Here is an 18,449-nt window from a genome sequence, read left to right on the forward strand (position 1 = left end):
GTTGTCCTTGTGGAAGTGTAGCCGGGGCATTCCGGCACTGTCAGGCTTAAATTCAAACATTTATAGACTCACAAGGCCTCAGCCCTGCCACAGTCCTTCTTTTATATTTGACTGGATGACAGCATCAAGTTTCATAGTTACTTCTTGTAATCTTGGAGCAAGGTGAGATTAAAAGTGTAAAGATCAGTGGCCAGTTTTGTAAAACAACAGTAACATTCTGCCTTAAGTGAGTTGCTTTTTCAATGAAAATGCATCCCCAAGAGTTATAATTAAACTTAAAGGGCTCCTGTAACAGAGGAGACCTGGACTGGCTGTCAGACGTATGCACGATGCTGCAGGAAGAGGACGGCAACCCCGTGGGATTGGCCTGTCAGTCATGGCAGTGACACAGAAAGGGGCGGAAGTGGGTGTGTTGGCTTTCCCTCTCTCCGAGTGGCTGGGCGTGTCTCGTGGGGGGGATTGCTGGACCCATAAATTAATACTTTGTTGTTTCCTCAGACCTTCCCCTTTAGACCTAACAACGAGCTAGCGGTAACGCTGCTCGGCAAGACCGTGGACGGACGGGAGAGAAAACAAAAGAAACTCAAAAGAGAATAAACTAAAGAAACAGAGAGAGAGCGGGGAATCCTTGGGCAGACCCAGATAGCGTCCAGAAATAGCTGAGGGAACAGCAGAGTGTAGGACGGAGACCCGAGTCGCACGGGTAGCGACGATTGGGGAAAAACCGCTGCAGAGCACCTTTATTTTGTAGTTTCCATTACTGTGTTTTATTTCCCCTTTTTCTTTTTTGCCTTTTCGTTTTCATTATTCTTTGAGCACCTGAGAGTGCCCCCACAACATATTGTGTACCCTGCCGTGGCACTCCAGAGGTCCTGGATACCATAATATACCCTCTGCGGGCTAAAAGAAATCAGTAAAAAAATAACAAAAATACAAATAAATCTGAGCACTTGTGCGGTGTTTCTCAAACACAATTTCTGTCTCCTGTGTCAGTGATTACCCACACCCCGTCACAGCTCCATATTTAAAAAAAACAAACAAAAAAAACAAAAAAAAAACGTTTTGCGTCGAACTGCAAATTAAACGGGTAATTGTTACGCTCCGGAGGTATACACAGGTTTATATTTGAAATGGCTTATATATATATATATATATATATATATATATATATATATATATATATATATATATATATATATATATTGTGCACAAAGTAAGACCTGTTATGTGGTTAATTCCTTGGTTGAATGTAGCAATTGGAAAACTGCATTTTAATTCAGGCACCTACATGACTATTAATGCCACTGACATGGCCCTCATTAGTAACATAAATATACTTTTGCCTTAATGTGTGTAGTTTTTCAAATATGATAATATTTGAAAAACTACACGCGTCTGCTAAGATAATGCCAGTAGGCCATAAACATAGCTCGGACATCAAAATACTAAATTAATGCTGTGTGTTTTTAGTTTCAATATTTTTCAGCAAAGGATAAGAAGTGAATTCACGTGTACCAATACAGCCAAGCTACAAAGAGCAATAGAACTTAAAAAGATGTCAAAAAAGGTAAAGTTAGAAAAAACATTTTTAAATCCTTTATTTTAATTTCACTTTCAGGGCCCTATTGCTTAATTGTATATGTTTTAAAGTAAAACTTTTTGATGGCATGTTTGAAAAATATAACTATTTAATTAAGACATGACAGGTTTATTTGAAGTCACAGCAGAAGCAGAAACAAAATGTTTTTAACCCAGGTTCAGAGTAGGGATAGCACCAAATAGTCAACCTAAAAAAAAATGGTTGTCAACTAATCGCACTCTTCAATTTCAACATTTTTCTACCAGCAAAAGTACTTAACAAAAATAGTAATGTTTTTGTGTGTTGAAAGTGTCTTCTATTTGTGAACTAGCAATGTCAGTATCTGTATAGTATTTAGCTGTTTGAACTGAACCTGAAAGTAATTGAAAAGTAATCGGATGGATGGAATAAGCAAGAAACATTTCAGAAAATTAATAATAGGGGTGTGCAAAAACTCGTTACTCATACTCGGAATTACCTTGAAGTAGTTATCGGCAGGTATTCAATAAATCCATTCATTAACTTGATTTCAAAAAAAGAAAAACTGTCTTCCTTCACGTTTACAATTGAGTACCAATCAATGGCAAGTAACTTCCACATTGATTAAAATCCAATTGGAAGAATATTTCTCTCGCTTGGGGTGGTGACATTTTTACAGTTGTATTGGCATACCGAGGCCGCAAACACAATTCCGAGTAAGTGTCTCTGCACACCTCACAAATAGAGCACCAGACATGATCAAATACATGTATGTATGTATATATATATATATATATATATATATATATATATATATATATATATTAATTTTTAAAGTGGCAACTAGTCAACAATTTAGTTTGGAGCACTTGTTGGGTGTAGTCATTTTTTTACCCAAGTTCAATGTTCAGTGTTGATATGTCCTATAGATCAGTAGTTTTCAACCTGTGGTACACGTACCAGTACTGATACCTGACAGGCTTGCAACTGGTATTCAGTGGTAGCTGTCTTTATGGCGATGCGATTTCCCAACCGTAATACTCCCTTAATCTCGCTATCATAATGTATCAATCTGTTTTGTACCACTGAATCAGAGAAATGAGAAATTACCAGGAGAGGTATTTGCTACAAACTGACTGATGGGGAACAAGCCAGAGTTGTTTGTGGTGAAGTCAAATAATTAGATGAAGCCATCACATCTTCAGAGAATTGCAGACAACAACAAAAAAAAAAAAAAAGCGGTTGTAATGGAGTAGGTCTCTATTTTAATAGCCACTTAAGATTGCACAGTTACTGGTACACACTGTGGTTCCTACTGGAAACACTGGTACTTGAAATGAAAAGGTTGAAAACCACTGCTATTTACTACTTATAATAATTACTTTTTACCTCCAGGTGTGACAAAATAATTCAGAGGGATGCAGAATTTCACCTATTTGTTTAAATAAATAAAACATCACAACATGCAGTCATCCAGGTTGTGTCATTGCTGCAGCTCAATCACAAAGTATATACAGTAAATATGACTGAGACAGGGTGAAGGTATTTCTAAGAAGTTAAGTATGGTGTCCATGTCCTTATCAAGATGAAACTGACATTGGGTCTAGTCGGGTTGCGACAGCCGTCTTGATAAGGGCAGCTACACATATGCTCTGTTACACTTCATTAGTATTGTGGTTAAGCAATTAACCAATTTGATACTGAATGGCTGAGGACGAATTTATGGGGTGGTGCATATAGGGAACTGTTTGGCTGGAGGGGGTTAGTTCACTAGGGGGACTTGAGACAAGATGCGAGAGAGCCCAGGCATTTTTCTTGTTTCTGTACAAACTAAAACCATTAATCTGTTGGTGTTTCTTGTGACCCGGGCTGGAAAAGAAACTGGGCGGTAGTGCTAAAGGGAGCCCACGTTGGATCCGTCTGACTCTGAGAAAGGATAAGAAGACTGCTGGCCATTTTGTTGTTATTCCCATTTTTGTAAATAGTGTAAATAGTGTTTTGGATTGCACTTTGAGGACTGTGTTTTGCTTTCCTCTTGCGCTACACTCCATCTCCAAGCATCACCTCTCCTGTGACACAACGATAAACAGAAAACATGATAGATACTTTGGCATAAGTATTTTTTATTTATTTAACCTTTATTTAACTAGGACAGTCCCGTTGAGATTAAAATCTCTTTTTTTAAGGAAGTCAAAAAGATTGCATAAATAGAAATAAAAAACACACAAATTCAAATGAGCACAGCCAATACAATCAAGTTTAACAAATTACAAAAATCGACCAAAACAAAAACATGTCTCTGCTACATAGGTGTCAATTTTTAGTTTTGAACTACTTTAAAGAAGTCAGACCAGCCAATCTATATAAATCACAATGATGAACAGAATGACCCAGGTTGGTTATAAACCTCAATGCAGAATGGTACAAAGGGTCCAGTTTTCTTAAGACTGTAGTAGTAGATTCTATAAATTAAAGTCACCATAGTCAATCCGAGGCAAAAATATACTCAAGATCAGTTGTTTCCTAGTTTGTTCTAAAAAAAAAAAAAAAAAAAAAAAAAAAAGATTTATATCTAAAAAATAATCCAATTTTTAAATGTTTTTTTTTATATGTGCTGTAAAATCCAAATTCCCAAATAGTTGTAATTATTTACTAGTTCAATGCAGGAACCTTCCAGTCTTCAAGATAAAGATATTTATTTTTTGTCAAAACCATTGCTTTTTTTTTCTGACCAGTTTAAAATTCAACACATTTTGCTGAATGATGTTGAAAGCTTCCTGGCAGTTTTTATTAACCTGGTCAAGCGAAGAGCCGTTAGAATACAATACAGTATCTTCTGCAATACTCAGGTTGTGAATGTAAAGTGTAAACAAGACTGGTCAGACTATAGATCCCAGAGGAACAACTTTTTTATTTTCATCTGCTTTTATACTTTGATTTAAAAGAATATATTAAACCATCCAGCCGCCTATTTACATATACCGATATCCACAAGTCTTTAAGTGCTTTCACACAGAGGAGTTATGATGGTTCAAAACCGCCTCTGAAGCAGCTTATAGGTCTGTGTGAATTGCCTGTACCGCCACAGAACCATCATATTTTATGTCGTCTCTGAACCACCTAGAGGACAAAGCGAGCACAGGGAAGTTTACAGTACAGTTCTCCAGCACCATTCATTAAAAGATTATATATATATATATATATATATATATATACACATATATATATACACACATTATTATTATTTATTAGCAGACGCCCTTATCCAGGGCGACTTACAATTGTTACAAGATATCACATTATTTTTACATACAATTACCCATTTATACAGTTGGGTTTTTACTGGAGCAATCTAGGTAAAGTACATTGCTCAACGGTACAGCAGCAGTGTCCCCCACCTGGTATTGAACCCTCGACCTTCTGGTCAAGAGTCCAGAGCCCTAACTACTACTCCACACTGCTGCCCATAAGTAGCTTACCCACGATATTCTGTTTATTTGTTTGTTTTGTTTCCGTTGCCATGAAAATGTCTGTTGACCAACAGGTTTGAAAGTTGTATTCACAAGATAAGTCTGTAGTACTTCAGTATGGGATAAACAATGCTAAGTGTAAAAATAATTAATTGTTTAAAGTGCCATTCCAGACAGATGCCATGCTGTGGCGCTAGGGAGACCGCACTTGGGTTGATCCCTGGAGCCAGCATAACCACCATTGTGTGTGCTGATGCGACAGGGAGGCCACACATAGGCTGAGCCCTGGAGCCAGCATTAAGGCCGCTACACCTCTGTATCTTTATAATTGTGATGACCTTTGTCATACAACTCTGGGTATTTTTCAATGGCAAGTATTATTTTTTCCTCTATCATTTTGGATAGTACTTCACCCTGAGGAATGGGGAGAGCAGCGGGGGTAGCATTGTGTAGGGCCAGAAAATCAAGAGCGAGATGAGAGGCGTAGGCAGAAATGAAGTCAGCCTCGTTTGCAGGCTGACTGACAGTTCCAGAGGGCATGAGATCGAGAGCAGGAGGAAGGAGCAGAGGGTGGTGGCAAAGGTAGAGAGATCTGGTTGGAAGGGTTAGAGCAGTGCTGGTGAGAGATTTTGCGCATGCGAGAGGCGAGGAGGACTGGGATAGCAGAGAAAGTCATAGTGGATAAAGTGGCCAAACTGGCAGTTAGGAGGCAGCAGAAGCAGGGAGCAGTATAGACCGTGAGCAAAGGCATAGCGTATAGGCAGGGAAGAGCCTGCATTTTGGGATGAGTAAAACAGCACAGCTGTGTTACTGAGGCAATTTATATAGGGAGTCTGATCGCAGTTGCAATCACACAGGTCTCAGTTGTACCTGGGACAATCTAAAACAGTTAACAAGCAAGTATCCTGGTAATGTTAGTCTAACAAGTACTTTGCCTAGAAAGGGTTAAAACAACAGATCAACAACCAATCACTTTGATAGCACAGAAAAGTCTAAACTTAGCTAGAATTAGGAATAGTATCAAATAATATTAATAATGACGAAGTACCTAAAAATCAAGTATACAAAAAATAAGAATCTCAAAATTAAAAAAAAGAGAAGACTACTAAGAGATATACCTATTTCGCAAACTAAGTCTGCCTGTGCTTTCGAATTTACCGCTTGTCATTTGTTTGGTTGCGTACCCCCGATGGTTGTATCAACGTTGTCCTTTGCCTTCGCATTATGGATTCAACTCTCTAAGCATAGACCAGTTGGGAGGAAACGTCCTGATAGGAATCGTCTTAAAAAAAAAATCACATGCATCTTACAACACTGCAATATTTCATTTGGCAGCAATCCCTTCATCCCAGTCACTCCATTGCCAACATTTTTCATTCCAGTAAACCTCATCTCAAATTCATAAGGTAGGAATGTGTAACGTAGTAATATTGTTATTTCTCCTTGTGTTGCATAATCAAATTCAGGACTGCTACACCTTGCTTGTGCAAAAACCTGTGACGCGTATCCAATGCGTCCTCAGGAGCATTGCTGCCATGGAGCGTAGCCAAATGCGAGAGCAGTCACACAATCAGGATTTCAGAAAAAGAAAAGACATCGTTCATAGTTGGTAACGTACAATCACAGCATGTACTCCAAGTGTCGCTATTCTAGTAGGGTGGTCAAATGTTTTGCATACCAGTCTGTCACAGGCATATGTAGTGCATGACAAATGTGTAAGAATATCTGGATGGATTTATCTTTTAAATCATAAACAATTTAACTAGTACTGACAGCAGCTAATATTTTGACCTTTAACTAGTGGAAATCGGTAGTATTCTGCCAAATCACGTGATCACTCCTATCAAACTCCTCCCTTTTCACCAACTCGAGTTCTGGAAGAAATCAGGCAAATTGGACAGCACTCGAGTTGGCTGCCCATGGAAACGATGTATAGGCGTTATTTTTAAATGAATGGGTTTCGGTTTATAATATGAAGAAATGTGGCGTCTTGTAGTTCGTTTTGGAGGGCATTTGTTTGTCTGAGAAATTGTAGCAATGTTTTGTGGTATTTTGGGGGTCAAAATAATGTCAATGCTGTGCATATTGGTAGTACTATAGGAACTATGTTTTTTTGTATAATATTACAATTTTTGTAATTCTGCATGTTTGGGACACAAATATGAGCCAAAAATTCAGTTTTTATATATATATATATATAAAATGGCCAAGAGCTTGTGAGAAAACTGCATGGGACACAGTAAACACAGATCTCTGCGTTGCATTGGAAAGATTAAGTGGAACAGTTGAAAAGAAGCTGGATAAATTTGGGGACATCATCTACGCATATGGAAGTGAGAGGTTTGGAGTTGAAAAAAGGAAGGAAAAACTATTCCTGGAAAGTCTAGACGGCAGCAGGAGATTGAACGCTTAGTTAGAGAAAGGAGACAGCTGAGGAACCAATGGAGAAGAGCAGAACAAAGTCAGAAGGAGGGACTCAATCTCTTACAAAGGGTCATAAAAGATAAGCTTGCAACATTGCGCAGAGCTGAGCGCCTATGGAAACGCTACAAAAAGAAGGAGCGTGCGAGAGCTAACTTTTATAAAGACCCATTCAAATTTGTAAAGAAGTTATTCACCAGTGAGAAGAATGGCACACTAAAAGCATCTAAGGTTGAGCTGGAGAGATATTTGGAGGAAACACATACAGATTCAAAAAGGCAGGAGCCTATGTCAATTCCGTCAGACATCCCACCTATCAATCCACCAGAATACCAAATGGAGGACTGTGCACCTAAGTGGAAAGAAATAGAGCAAGCTGTGAAAAAAGCAAGGGCTTCATCATCTCCAGGGCCTAATGGAGTTCCGTACAGAGTGTACAAGAGTGCTTCAGGAGTTCTACGAATTCTGTGGAAATTGATGAAAGTGGCATGGGAAAAACAGGTTGTACCAAGAGCATGGCGCCGAGCAGGTGGAGTCTTTATACCTAAAGAAAAAGATTCTACAAGCATCAGTCAGTTCCGTCCCATTTACCTATTAAACGTAGAAGGCAAGATTTTCTTTAGCATTATTGCTCAGAGTTTGTCAGCTTACCTATTAAAGAACTGCTTCATTGACACTTCAATACAAAAAGCGGGCATTCCAGGTTTCCCAGGTTGCTTAGAACACATCAATGTGATCTGGCAACAAATTCAATCAGCTAAAAAGGAGAGGAAGGAGCTCCATGTGACATTCCTGGATTTGGCTAATGCATATGGTTCAGTGCCACATGAACTACTTTGGGCAGCATTTGATTTTTTCAGTGTACCGATGACAATAACAAATTTAGTGAAAGCCTATTTTGGAGATTTGCAATTCAGTTTTTCAACTTCAGAATTCAGCACTACATGGCAATGCCTAGAGGTTGGAATAATGGCAGGATGCACCATTTCTCCACTGGCTTTTACCATGGCAATGGAAGTAATCATTAGGGCATCAAAATGGGTAGTAGGAGGAGAGCGCTTGGCTTCTGGAATGCGACTACCACCAATTCGAGCATACATGGATGACATGACAACCATGACTACAACAGTAGCCTGCACTAATCGATTATTGGGCAAATTAACCAATAACATTGAATGGGCACGAATGCAATTCAAGCCCACTAAATCAAGGAGCATCTCTATAATTAAAGGCAAAGTAGTAGATAAAACATTCTTCATTAATGGTGAGGCAATACCAACAGTGTCTGAGAAGCCAGTGAAGAGTCTTAGGAGATGGTACGACGGGGATCTAAAGGACACAGTTCGTGTGGGAGAAGTTAGACAACAAGCAGTGGAAGGGTTGAAGAGCATAGACAGCTGCGCTCTACCAGGTAAACTAAAACTCTGGTGCTTTCAGTTTGGTCTACTGCCGAGGTTGCTGTGGCCACTGACTGTGTACGAGGTTTCTTTGACAACAGTAGAGAAGCTGGAAGCTTTAATCAGTTCATACATCAGGAAATGGTTGGGAGTTCCACGCTGCCTCAGCAGAGTGGGACTTTATGGTAAAGGAATACTGCAGCTACCAGTCTCTGCTCTAACCGAGGAGTTTAAGTGCGCCAAGGTCAGACTGGAAATGACATTAGTAGAGTCACACGATAAATGCGTAAGGGAGGCAGCACCTGTGTTGAAAACTGGAAGAAAGTGGGCGGCAAAGAAAGCTGTGGAAGATGCAAAGGCTGCCCTTCGAATTGGTGATATCATAGGGCAAGTTCAGCATGGAAGAGGGGGTCTTGGTTTCAGTTCAACTCCTCCTACATGGCACAAGGCGGCCCCAGCTCAAAGAAGGAAGCTGGTAGTCAACGAGGTGCAAAAGCAGGAGGAGAGGATGAGGTGTATAAAGGCCATTTCCCAGGCCAAGCAGGGAGAATGGATGAGATGGGAGAGTGTGGAACAACGCAAGATTGGCTGGCAAGACCTATGGTCAATGGAACAGAGCAGGATCCGTTTCCTCATCAGGTCAACATATGATGTTCTCCCATCACCACAGAACCTAAACCTCTGGGTAGGAGAGGATCCCTCATGTCCTTTGTGTTCATCACCTGCAACATTAAGGCACATTTTGACAGGATGTAAGGTGGCTCTTAGCCAAGGACGGTTTACTTGGCGCCATGACCAGGTGCTGCGATGTTTGGCCTTAGCATTGGAAGACAAGCGTAACATGACCAATAAGTTGCCACCTGTTCCATCAAAACATTACACACAAAAGACAACATTCCTCCGCCCAGGAGAGCAACCACCAAGAAAAGGTGTTAAAACCAATCCTCGCCCAGGACAACTGGAAGCTGCTAGAGACTGGAATATGCTGGCAGATGTTGGTCAACGGCTTATTTTTCCACCTGAGATTGCCACCACTAACCTTCGACCAGATATTGTCTTGTGGTCTGGATCAGCACGCCTTGTTCACCTGGTAGAGTTAACAGTGCCATGGGAGGACGCTGTGGATGAGGCGTATGAGAGGAAGAAACTGCGGTATGCTCAACTAGCCACTGAAGTGGAACAGCGAGGATGGAGAGTTCGGGTTTACCCAGTGGAAGTGGGTTGTCGAGGATTTGTGGCACACTCTACAACCCGGTTTCTCAGAGACGTCGGATTCAGTGGCCAAGAGTTGCGTCGCACAGTGAAGAACTTATCTGAAGCAGCAGAGAGGAGCAGCAACTGGCTGTGGTAAAGATTCTGGCTGGGGACAGGTAAGTAAGCTGGGCTGAGTTGAGTGGGGGACGGAGGGGGGTGATGCTGGGACGCCAGAATCACCGCCGAGCCCTCTTGAGGTGTCGTGGGCTAGTCGACGAAACACTGAGGATGGAAGGTGCCCACTTGAAAACCCCAGAGATGTACCCTACTTAGCTCAATCCAGACGGTTGTCATGCTGATGCGCTGGGGAGGCCGCACTTTGGTTGATCCCCGGAGCCAGCATCGCAGCCGTTGTGTGTGCTGATGCGCCAGGGAGGCAAAATAAGCTGATCCCTGGAGCCAGCATTACACTTCAGCCATTAACACCAGACAGAAGGATATCTACATCATCATATGGAAGGAAACGTAAATGGATGGAGACGCATATGGATCACATTAGTTTACTGTAAAGCTACGTCTTAGTTGGTGCTTATCTTGGCGAGAGCCGAGTTCAAATCAGCATGAAGTTTTAACATCTACTCTCGTGTAATGGAAATCATTATATATATATATATATATATATATATATATATATATATATATATATATATATATATATATATATATATAAAAATTAGAGCTGTCAATCGATTGCAATTTGTGATCGGTTAATTTATGGGCATTAGTTGATTAATTGGTAGATTAATCTGTGCACATGTTTTATAAAGTTAACAATATTATAGCTGCTGTCCTGCATAGTAATACTTAAACAAATCAAAATAAAAAAAGTCACTAGGAATTTGGTCTTTTTAAAAGCATTTTTATTATTATTTTTATTTTAGTAAATGTAACACATTTTCACAGAACACCAGTTGTTTACATAGATATGTACTTGGCTTCCTTGTACTTCTGAATCTAGCAGAACCTGAGACACTGAAGAGATTATGCCGTTCGGAATCTTGCAGGTACCCGAGAATACTGCGGCTATTGACAAGTGATTGCTTAACATGTTGTTGTAGTCAGAAATTGGAGAAAGTAATTCCACATATTATTATTATTATTATTATTATTTATTTCTTAGCAGACGCCCTTATCCAGGGCGACTTACAATCGCAAGCAAATACAAATACATTCAAGTGTTACAATACAAGTCATACAATAAGAGCAAGAAATACAATAATTTTCTCAAGTGTGACAAACCACAATTCAATAATACAGCAGATAATAGTGAAAGTTACATCAGGATATGATTAAATAGTGATAGTTACATCAGGATATGATTAAGTACAAAATACTACAGGTTAAACACTTGGCAGATTACAATATTCTGAAGTACAGGATTAAATGCAGTAAAATAGGGGGCAGATAAGAGCAAAATAAAGCATATTTAAATGAAGGGTGATAGTGTCCCAGGATACAACAGAGGAGTTCTACAGGTGCTGTTTGAAGAGGTGAGTCTTAAGGAGGCGCCGGAATGTGGTCAGGGACTGGGCAGTCCTGACATCTGTAGGAAGGTCGTTCCACCACTGCGGAGCAAGGGTGGAGAAGGAGCGGGCTCGGGAGGCAGGGGAGCGTAGCGGAGGTAGAGCCAGTCTTCTCGTGCAGGCGGAGCGGAGAGGTCGAGTGGGGGTGTAGGGAGAGATGAGGGTCTGGAGGTAGCTGGGTGCAGTCTGGTCAATCTGTAGGCTAGTACAAGAGTCTTGAACTGGATGCGAGCGGTGATCGGGAGCCAGTGGAGCGAGCGGAGTCGTGGAGTAGCGTGGGCGAAGCGAGGCAGAGAGAACACCAGGCGAGCAGCAGAGTTCTGGATGAGCTGGAGCGGACGGGTGGCGGACGCAGGGAGGCCAGCCAGGAGGGAGTTGCAGTAGTCTAGGCGGGAGAGTACCAGGGCCTGGACCAGGAGCTGGGTAGCATAGTTGGTGAGGAAGGGTCGGATTCTTCGGATGTTGCTCAGGAAGAATCGGCAAGTGCGTGCCAGAGTGGAGATGTGCTGGGAATAAGAGAGGCAGGGGTCCAGGGTGACTCCAAGGTTCTTAGCGGAGGAAGAGAGAGAGAGTGTGGTAGATTCCAGAGGAACAGAGATAGAGAGATCAGAGGAGGGGGAGGAGGAGGGAAAGAAAAGGAGGTCAGATTTAGAGAGGTTGAGTTTGAGGTGATGCGAGTGCATCCAGGAGGAAATAGCAGACAGAGAGATACGGGAGGAGATGGTGGAGTCAGAGGTGGGGAAGGAGAGGAAAATCTGAGCATCATCAGCATAGAAATGGTATGAGAAACCATAGGATGCGATGAGGGGGCCCAGGGAGCGGGTGTAGAGAGAGAACAGGAGAGGACCCAAGACTGATCCTTGGGGGACTCCAGTTAAGAGAGGGTGAGGTGTGGAGGTTGCTCCACGCCAGGTTACCTGGTAAGTGCGGTTGGAGCGGTAGGAGGAGAACCAGGCCTGAGCAGTGCCAGAGATCCCCAGGTCAGCAAGAGATGATAGTAGAATAGAGTGATCAACAGTGTCAAAGGCAGCAGAGAGGTCGAGGAGAATTAGGACAGAGGAGAGAGAGGCAGCTCGGGCACACTTAAGTGAGTTGGTGACAGACAGGAGGGCGGTTTCAGTGGAGTGAGCAGAGTGGAAGCCAGATTGGAGAGGGTCAAGCAGAGAGTGGTTGGACAGGAAAGCAGAGAGCTGGCGGTGTACAGTCCGCTCGAGGGTTTTGGAGAGGAAGGGTAGGAGGGAGACAGGACGGTAGCTCTGGAGGGAGGTGGGGTCGAGGGTTTTTTGAGGAGGGGAGTGATAGAGGCTTTTTTGAAGGCAGAGGGAAAGATGCCAGAAAGTAGAGAGGTGTTGGGGAGGGAGGAGATGAAGGGAGCAGCAGCTTGAAAGAGGTGAGTGGGGAGGGGGTCCAAGGCACACGTGTTGGGTTTGTGACCCTGGAGCAGGGAGGAGAGGTCAGAGTCTGAGAGGGGCAAGAAGGTGGAGAGGGAGGGCGAGTTAGTAGGGGATGTAGTGGGTGTAGGGGTTGGAGCAGGAGGGGGTGCGGGGGAGGGAGAGGTGTTAAAGAGTTACATAATTACATAATTACCTCTATTTGAAGAATTGGTGTCTTCATTACTTCAGGTATTTCTGGTGTACACCTCCATTTTTTCTAAGTTCTTGAAAATTGATTTGTAACCAAATTGACTACAATGTCTCCGTTGTCTATTACATTTTTAATTTGTCCAGCCTTACAACAAAGGAAATAAAGACATGTTAAACTTATAAACTTATATATCTAAGTTCCACTGTTGAGCCTAGACGTCAAAAGCTCGGCATTGGACTTGGTGAGACCAAGATCTCTAATCAAGTCGTTGAGGTCTTTTTGGTTGGGGTAGTATGGGTTTCTCTCCTCAGCTCCACCTCTGAAATTGTCATCTGGATCTACAACGTCTTCCTCACTCTCTTGACTTGCTGCTCTCTTCTAAAGACGGCTGCTCTCTCTGCGGAGGAGTGGGTACGGGGAGCTCATGGCAGTGTGGCACCGGGGCGATGGATGAAGAAAGGTCCGGATACGTGATAGCAGGTGCATTCTTGCCAGTCCGACATTTGGAAGGGTCCACCATGCAGAAGTAGCAGTTGCTTGAGTGGTCAGTGGGTTCCCGCCAAATTCTTGGGATAGCGAACTTCATGGTTCTCTTTTCCCCTCTATACCATCCTACAAAAATACATTTATTTCACCCATGACTAATGTGTAAGAGATTCTCGCAACATTTTTCATATATATTTTTTCAATAACATTGAAAATTGTAAAACATTTTAAAATTAAAAACTTTTACAATTTTAACAAATTTTATAACATAAAATTCCAAGCAACAGTTGACCATCTTACCTTCCAGAGTTTTTTTTGCAGTGCTCGCAGGTGAAATGAGGTGCCCAGGGTTTGTCTTGATCCCCAACAGGCATGCCGAAATATGCCTTGTAGGCCTCACACATCTTAGCAGATGCTTCCACGGAGTACTTTTTCGCTCTTGTCTTGATAAATTGGCCGCAGACATAGCAAAATGCGTCTGCCGGATGCTTGCAGCCTCTTGATGCCATCTCAGAAAAATGCAGATATGTATCCACTTAGGCAGCTGGAACTAAACTGAACTGGTGGGCTTAAGGCCCCTGTATTTATACTACTATTTATATTACTGGAAAGTTCTAGAAAGTTCTAGAAGTTACTCCAAGTTTACTCAGCACTGAATCTATCTGGAATGTTCTGGAAAATAGGTAAATTTCAAAATATCACTGTCCTGGTCACAAAAGCAAAGTTTGTAGGGAATAATAGCCATTTTCTATACTTTTGAGGCATAAGCAATTAGGAAATAACACTTACTACCCAGGAACAAAAAAAAAAAAAAAAAATTGTTACACAGTGTTATTATTAACCTTCTTTCTTCCAGACCGAGGGAGTGCTGTGTACTTCTTGATAATAGAAACAATAGTTGAAATTGGGATACTCAAATGCTTGGAAATCTTCTTGTATCCTTCTCCAGCTTTATGACAATAAATAATTTTCTGCTTAAGGTCTTCAGATAGCTCTTTACTTTTTCCCATATTGACTTATTTGTAATGACAGCTTAGTCATCCTATGACTAAGCCTTTTATATTCTCTAAGAATGTTCATCTACAATGTTGCATTGTCTAGACTTTTCTAGAATTAAATTGGAAATCTGTAAGATTTTGTACTATAATAAAGATGGTTATTAATGCATGATTGCCCTGAGTGAAAACAATTTGCTTATACAAGTAAAGTACAGTATTTGCATGTATCAAGTATGATGAATGGATGAGAATTATTTCAAATAAGAGCAATTACAAAAATGTGAATATGGATACCTGTAAGAGTAAAGTCAAATACAAGATACAGGAAGTAGTTATAATTAAGAGCAGTAGTGGAGTACGGCAAGGTATGAAGTAGTTCAGTGCAAGTACAAGCTGATGCAAGTACTGGTACAACTGGGTACCATGTAGTCCAGTATAGTCGAAAGTTGTGGGGTTTAGAGATGCTGTCTGAACAGGTGTGTTCTTGAGGAGGTGCTGGAAGGTGGTCAGGGACTGAGAAGTCCTGATATTTGTGGGTAGAACATTCCACCACTGAGGGGCAAGGGTGGAGAAGTAGTGGGCTCTGGAAGCGGGGGAGTGGAGGGGGGGTAGGGAGAGAGGGTTGTAGATTCAAGAGGAATAGAGAAAGAAAGATCAGCGGGAGGGGGGGGGGGGGGGTCTGACTTGGAGAGGTTGAGTTTGAGATGATGCGAGTGCATCCAGGAGGAGATGGCTGAGAGGCAGGTCGAGATATGGGAGGAAAAGTCAGGATCAGAGGGGGGAAAGGAGAAGAAAATCTGGGCATCATTAGCAGAGATGATACGAGAAGCCATGAGTGTTAGTAGACGTTTCGTAACGCAGTACCAAAAGTATTGAGCGTCATTTTTAGCAGAAGTTTGTGGTTTTAGAACCAGTTATAACTAGTTACACCCTTCACCATTTACAAATTGTCCCTCATTATTTAGTAATATTTTTTAAATGAGTCAGTAGTTAAGGTGCTATTTACTTAATTAAGTAAATTAATCAGTTAATTGGAGTCGCTAATCAGACATCATGATTTATAGGTCTGGATTGCAGGTTAGTCAGTCCGTGTAAATTCCAGAGTGAATTTCCCAAGTCCCTAACTATTTTGTAATAAGATGTCTCCTAGATATTTCTATTGCCCTCACTCCTTCCTACTTCCACCAGGTGGTAGAAGTAGTTCACAACTAAGTTTTCTCACATTACCATATTATGTGCTTAGAGGGATGTGTTTTTTAATCAAGGACAGCAAAATCCTATGTGTAACTCACAAAAGTATGTACTTTTTTAAAGAAAATTGTGTCATACTGCCATCTGCTGGCTTCTGGATCAATGTTCCTTAAATTAATGTACAAAGCCTAGCATTTTAGTAGAATACAGCATGATACCTTGTTATGATTTATAATTTTTCTGTAAACTTTTTTTGTAATAAATAACTGTAGGTATTATAAGGACTATTATAAACATGACAACATTAGCAGGTATAGAATAAAGGATTCAAAGTGTAAGCTCATGAACAAACATGGAAAATATAGGTAAAACAGTTTTACATTTCATTTATTTATTTATTTGTTTATTTATTTATTTTAAAATAGCAATAAAACCATTTTCTTCTGGCCAACAACTCTCAAAAAATGCCCTGGACCTTGATCCAATGAACACCCGGTTGTATGTAATGTAATGAACTCTGGTAGTTGAGTTGTATAATATAAATTGTCTGTCTACTCAAATTAAGTCTGTCTCTATGAACCAAGAGACCAGGGTTCAGTCCCCAGTTGCCACCTTCTAGCCTGTGTTACAGCAGTTCCTTAATAATGCTGTGGAGGAGGCTATGTGGTCCAGTGGTTAAAGAAAAGGGCTTGTAACCAGGAGGTCCCTGGTTCAAATCCCACCTCAGCCACTGACTCATTGTGTGACACTGAGCAAGTCACTTAACCTCCTTGTGCTCTGTCTTTCGGGTGAGACGTACTTGTAAGTGACTCTGCAGCTGATGCATAGTTCACACACCCTAGTCTCTGTAAGTCGCCTTGGATAAAGGCGTCTGCTAAATAAACAAATAATAATAATAATGTTCAGTGACTATGAGATTAACTGTCCCTTGCACTACTGACTAAACAAGTCTTACTATTACTCAAATCAGTCAGTTACAAGAGAACGTTGATTATAGTAATTCCATTGAATGAATCTCATGACCACAATATTAATGCTTAAATGAAGAGTAATTGAATTGAACTAAGCTCTGTGTTCGATCAGGTATGTACTGTATGGGGGTGTTTTATTTGTTACATTACAACAAAATCTAAATACAAAAAGACAAGGGGAGGGGTGTCCCTTAGCACCAGTAGGGGCACGTTGACATAAGACACACATCCTCCAGCTTCTGGTAAAACACATGATTCCCACTTGAGAACCCAAACGAATGCTACCCTTTGCCTCCCCTGTCTCTTTGCCATCCCAGATAACAGTGCTTTGTGGGCCAGGACAGGGGCCACCTTTACTAATTTCAGTCATGTATTAACTACATAGCCTGAAATGGTTTAGCCATTCTATTAAAGTACAGTATATTCCTGTTTGGTTTCAACACTTGATGAGGACTGATTACCCTACTTAGAAGAAGAATCCTGTTTGCTTCAACTTTTAAGAGGAATTGATCTTCTCCTCAAGGGAAGGAGATGGATTACAGTTTCTTTTACCCAGATGCAAGATATTCCTTTCTACATTTGTTAAGACTGTTCCTTATTATTCTGCAAAAAAGGCTAGAATAACTGCGATGTGCGGAACATTTACAATATCAAGTATACAGGTGTGCATGGCTCTAACAGAGATACATGCCTGATGTACATAATACATTAAATATATGAAGGAATAATTTTTACTATATTATAGTGGCTAGTTTGAGATGCTTAATAAAAGAAAATAAATATTTTTTAAAAAGTATTAAAACTATGTTTTTAGCTGATAAGCAGTATTTGAAGTACTTATCTGTGGAGCACCTGCCCTGAAGATTATAACTTGGTTAAATCAGTGAACATAGATCTTTGGAGTTAGTATCAGTATTGGTCTCTGAGTGGGTGGGCGTTGTTACAGTGAGACAGAGCAAGTTATGGGTGGCATCAGGTCCCATGGGTTTGTCATTTATTTTTGGAACCTGGTGGGTAGGGCTTCAGGGAGTCTATCTATCTAAGAGTCTATCTAAAAGGTATTGACAATGTCGACCCAAGGGACACTTTTGACCTGAAAAAAGAAACAAGGACCAGGGGTCACAAATGGAGATTAGATAAAGGGGCATTCAGAACAGAAAATAGGAGGCACTTTTTTACACAGAGAATTGTGAGGGTCTGGAACCTACTCCCCAGTAATGTTGGGATCCTTCAAGAAGCTGCTTGATGAGATTCTGGGATCAATAAGCTACTAACAACCAAACAAGCAAGATTGGCCGAATGGCCTCCTCTCGTTTGTAAACTTTCTTATGTTCTTATATTTATTTACTTTATTCGCCCCTTGACTGCTACCCACATTTTTTTCCTTTAAGGTCTAACTCGTTAGTTTCTGATTAACACCTAAAGTGACTAATTATGAATGTGATTAATCTGTGTACACCTTTTCATTAAGTTAATCACTGTCAGTTCTATGGATACAAATAATTGCAGAATGCCAATACCTAGCATATAAAATAAAAGCACATGCTCCCATTATTCACAGCTTTGATCTGTCAATCAAACTTGGTAGACACAGCA

The sequence above is a fragment of the Acipenser ruthenus genome, chromosome 5 (genome assembly GCF_902713425.1).
Source record: "Acipenser ruthenus chromosome 5, fAciRut3.2 maternal haplotype, whole genome shotgun sequence".
NCBI classification, from domain to species: Eukaryota; Metazoa; Chordata; class Actinopteri; order Acipenseriformes; family Acipenseridae; genus Acipenser; species Acipenser ruthenus.